Genomic DNA, 4,954 nt, shown 5'->3' with positions numbered 1-4,954 from the left:
GATATGACTCTATATGACTGCTTCGGGCGGTGTATCGGGATGTGCAATGATCTAGCATAGCAATGACATGAAAAAATGCACAAGCCATGAAAACAACATGCTAGCTATCTTACGATCATGCAAAGCAATATGAAAATGAATGCTCAAGTCATGTATATGATGATGATGGAAGTTGCATGGCAATATATCTCAGAATGGCTATGGAAATGCAATGATAGGTAGGTATGGTGGCTGTTCTGAGGAAGATATAAGGAGGCTTATGTGTGATAGAGCGTATCGTATCACAGGGTTTGGATGCACCGGCGAAGTTTGCACCAACTCTCGAGGTGAGAAAGGGCAATACAAGGTACCGAAGAGGCTAGCAATGATGGAAGGGTAAGAGTGTTTATAATCATTGGACTCACATTAGTCATAAAGAAATCATATACTTATTGCAAAAGTTTATTAGCCCTCGAAGCAAAGTACTACTACACATGCTCCTAGGGGGGAGGTTGGTAGGAGTTAACCATCGCGCGCCCCCGGCCTTCACGCAAAGATTAACAATCAAAATACAATGCGTGCCAATTTGGTTACATAGTTAGTAGACCATACGTGCATGCTTCGGGAATCACAAACCTTAACACCAATATCTTTACTAAACAAAACCATTTAATAGAACCTCCCACATATTATCATCTCTATATCAAAAAACTATTGCAAAAAATCAAACATATCATATTCAGTGATCCACAAGTTTTATGTAGGATTTTATGACTAACCATGTGAATGACCAATTCCTGTCATCTCTCTAAATGGATATAAGTGAAGCAAGAGAGTTTAATTCTTTCTACAAAAGATATGCCCACGCTCTAACAAATACTAGATAATTCCCCGCGCGTTGGTGCGGACACATTAGTCTACAACTTGAAGTAATTATTGGTTTCTCAGAAAATTGAATCATTTTAGTCTGCAATTTACTTATTTCAAGCCAGATTCATGTGGTCATATAAATGAAGGTACAATGAGAGGCATGACAAATAGCTCAACTAAGCTAGTGACCCTAATGGGTAGATCGATCTAAAAGCCAATGCAATTTGCATCTACTATGTTCTTAGAGTTGAGTTTCAATTGAAGATGAAAGTCGCTGAAAGTCCTTTTGTTACATGGCTTTAAGGCTGGACCATCAAAACTGAACCAATGCAACCGAAGGCATAGCAACGATCTTATAATGTGTAGCATCATTGGGGAAGGATGAAAACCTACACCAAACAAAAAGAGTACGGGTCAAAACTCTATAAAAAGAGTATAGTTAGAAAGAAAACACCAATTAGTTCGTAATAAGAAAACTACAGTTGAGTGCGCACTTTATCTAAATTCTTGAAGAAGAAGAAGAAAAAAAGTAGGGACCTGATTCCCCACGAGCATTGCTGCAGGTAAAACAATTGTTATCAAAATGTGCAAAGCTTCTATGAATACGCATAGGAAATGTGACTGTATTCATTTATAACTACGCAATACCAGAAATCTAGAGAAGCTAACATATTTTGCTATCAGTTCAAGATTCCAAGCAAAAAAATGTCCAGAACAGGCTAATGAAAATGCGCCTTTTATTGGACAGATCTTTTTGTTGTCCATTAGTAGGCCGAATCGTCCACACTACATGGGCATTACACGGTTTTATACTACATAAAAATGGAACTGGTATATGTTTGCCATGATATAGTTGAAAGTACGCCATATAGCTCCTAGCACTTGTGGCTGGCTTGTAAAACTGGCATAACCATACAGGGGCCTTACTAAGAGATGGAAAATGTATGCATGAACATCCTTTAAACAAAACTTTTCATTCTAAATTGGTGTGTCCTTATTAGTATTTCCCACACAAGGGAATTAGTAATTAAAAATTCAATCTGAGAGAAGTCCCCCTTACCAGACTCAGCATAAGTTCAAGACCATCCCACTAGGAAGTTTGCATCATAAACATCAATAGTTGGGATATCTTCCTGTTACCAATATCAAGGGCATGAAGGAAACAAAGTTAACTGTAACAATTGAAAGAGCACATTTAATTTATTTTCACTGATGCTACCAAAGAATTATAGCCTTCCAAATGCCACTGATTTATTGCAAAAGGCAAAAATGACCAGGCAAGCCCCTCCTAACGTCGAGGCACCGATCCACGAAAGATATAAAAAAGCAACATCTAAAAAAGAGCGGGAGGTACGATGTAGGAAAGCAAGCTCCTCAAACTGACAACTATCCTCCGTAAAAAAACTGACAACTTTCCAAGTCTCAAAAGGTTGATGGTTTGATTAGTAAGCAAACATAGAGCCACAGCTAGCCATGCACTAATATCTGGAGGTGTTGGTGCAAAGCAAAGTACTCCAAGCTCCCAGGCTCCATAGTGAGACAGAATACTCCAAGCTCTGGAAAAAAATACAGTCACAATTATATAGTAAAATGGACAAACTATACTCCCAAAATCTGAAAGCATTACGATTACATAGTGAGATGGTACTTCGGTGTTTTATTTTGAGAATACTGATATAAGATGTGAGAGGGAAAGGTTCTTACTCCTTAAAACTCGTCGCTTGAGCGATTCAAAGCTGTCGACCTGCCCCACAAAGAGGCAAAGGTGTCTCTAACAGGGAGTCCGGCCATCGTCCACCTCCGCACCATCCCACTGGATCCAAACGACCAACAATTGTATTCGTATCTCACTTGTGAAAGTAAGCGCGGCAATGCCCACCTGATTAACTGTTGTGCCAGCCACGAAGATGGAGTCCCGGGGAAGTCGTCTTCGCTGATCAAGACCGACTCCTCGCCGCTCGTTGACGCCGACGGTGTCCGAGGAGCTGAGCAATGGCGTGCAGAGGCAACATAGGTTAGACCTTCATCGACGATCTACGATTCTGAGTGGCCAGCGACAGAACGGCGCCCGGCCCGTGTACCAACGCCCAGAGAGGCCTTGGAGTACTCCGAGATCTGCAATTTGGAAGAGATCCAACTCGAGCTACTCCTGGCTCGATCGAGACAGAGGAAAAGGAGAGAAATAAGTTGCCGCTTGGTTGCCTGCTAGCTTCAGTGGTAGAGGAGGAAAAGTAGGCACTAATAACATTAAGAAAGTCACTGGATTTAAGATCCGAACCTGTAGGTTTTACCTGTACAACATATGGATGTGCCGCAGCGGAATCAACACACCACCAGGTGTAAGTGGAGCGCGCAGGCGGGCGTCCTGGCGACGGTGATGCGGTGTGATATCTGCTCCTATACGGGATCAAAATCAGATAGATGAGGACCGAGATTGAGATTGAGATCAAAATCGAGAGATAACCTGCATACAGACAGCGAGAATCCCTAGCGGCAGAGGGAGCACCTAGATGTGGCCGGTTAAAGTAGACGCGCGCGGTGAAAAGGAGTTGGGTAGCCGTCGCGTGGTGAAGGAAACGACGGGTTCCAGGATGGTCGTGCCCCCTCGATTACAAACTGAAGCGGCTCTCCACAGCTGAAACTGCAGTGACGTGGCTTATAGAGAAATAACAGCAAAAATAGTTAGTGGATGAAAAAAATGCTGATGTCGGTGTACTAGAGTAGGGGTACCCTAGTATCCCGAACTCGTGCACGGGCAGTTGCAGCGCCCCGCAGCAAGGCTTGCCGGGTGACCGCCAAGACCCTCCGCGGTTCCCTTGAAGACCATTCAAGAACAAAGTACTCAAGCCAAGGCCCCGGCAAGAGGAGCTTGCCGGGAAGGCCAACCAAGGCCCCGACAAGAGGAGCTTGCCGGGAAGGCCAACCCAGGCCCCGGCAAGAGGATCTTGCCGGGAAGAGACAAGACCCCGGCAAGAGGAGCTTGCTGGGAAGGCCACTCAAGGCATACCAAGAAAGCTTGCCGCGACGCGCCCTGCGTCCCGGCAAGGCCTGGTGAGCAACAAGCTCCCAAACACGACAAGACGACGACCGCGGCAAGGAGCTTGCCGCGGGAAACCCCCACTTCGTGCCCGCGCTCCAGCACACCTGCTAACGTGTCGCTCTAGGACTCTCCCAAGCACACGTGGCAGGAGGCTGTGCAGCTAGGGGTGCGCGGTGGCAAGCGGAGATGAAGAGAAGGCCATCGTGGCAAACGGTGGCGCTCCTAACGGTCAATTTTTGCACTGTTTAGGCAACTCAGACAGGCATTCAATGACCTTGTCCCCTGCCGTCAGAGTTAGGTAGGGTGCACTGTGTCTACAGTAGCGGTAGCTGTACCTACCGCATCCTTTTCCATTTTACCCTCCTAGTCTACGTTGCCACCTGTCGGTGACCCCTTGAAAGTATAAAAGGAGGCCCAGGCGCAACGTAGAAGGGGGTCGGCCGGTTCGGCTCATTCGAAACACCAGAAACACTCTCACGCTCAGTCTGGCAGCGTCCATCGCTCCTGAGCAAGAATTCAATACACACAAACAAGCAGCAGTAGGGTTTTATGCATCCGTGCGGCCCGAAGCTGGGTAAAAACCGCTCGCGTGTACTGCCTCGATCCGCTCTTTGTGCGGCCTCCGCCTCCCTCCGAACCGAAAGGGGCCCTGTCCCCATAGGTGTTGGTGGAATCAGCCTCCCCGACAGCTGATGTGGCAGATTGATGAGGTGGATAGGCTGCATGTCAAGAGAAATCATGTAGTGGGGATGAACTATTTGGGATATATATAGATAAGTGAAGCAAAAGAGCATTCTACAAATGGCAGTTTTCTATGTGAAGAGAAACAGGCAATCCAAACTTCAAATGATATAAGTGAAGCACGTGAAGCATTCTATAAAGCCATACTCAAAAGATTTAAGTGAAGTGCAATGAGCATTCTATAAATGACCAAGGACTATCTCATACCATCATGGTGCACAAAAGAAAAGTGAAAACTAAATGCAAAAGACGCTCCAAAACTTGCACGTATTGCATGAACGAAACGAATCCAAAAACATACCGATACTTGTTGAAGAAAGAGGG

General features: G+C 45.4%; 1 long non-coding RNA gene across 9 annotated transcripts; it reads right to left on the bottom strand.

Moving 5' to 3' along the window:
• Window positions 1-909: 909 nt before the first annotated feature.
• LOC119326791 lies at window positions 910-3,471 on the bottom strand. 9 transcript variants are annotated; one of them, XR_005158174.1, is made up of 6 exons: window positions 3,356-3,471; window positions 3,128-3,246; window positions 2,554-2,998; window positions 1,910-2,405; window positions 1,344-1,406; window positions 910-1,238 (listed from the first exon to the last, which is right to left on the bottom strand). It is a non-coding gene; the product is annotated as an uncharacterized LOC119326791 (long non-coding RNA). The 9 variants fall into 9 exon arrangements; XR_005158170.1 differs by having other exon boundaries at window positions 3,141-3,246; XR_005158168.1 differs by having other exon boundaries at window positions 3,314-3,464.
• Between the last annotated feature and the right edge of the window lie 1,483 nt (window positions 3,472-4,954).

This window comes from Triticum dicoccoides, chromosome 6B, assembly GCF_002162155.2.
Source record: "Triticum dicoccoides isolate Atlit2015 ecotype Zavitan chromosome 6B, WEW_v2.0, whole genome shotgun sequence".
Classification (NCBI taxonomy): domain Eukaryota; kingdom Viridiplantae; phylum Streptophyta; class Magnoliopsida; order Poales; family Poaceae; genus Triticum; species Triticum dicoccoides.
The sequence above is the reverse complement of the archived record's forward strand: the minus strand, read 5'-3'. Positions and strand labels throughout refer to the sequence as shown.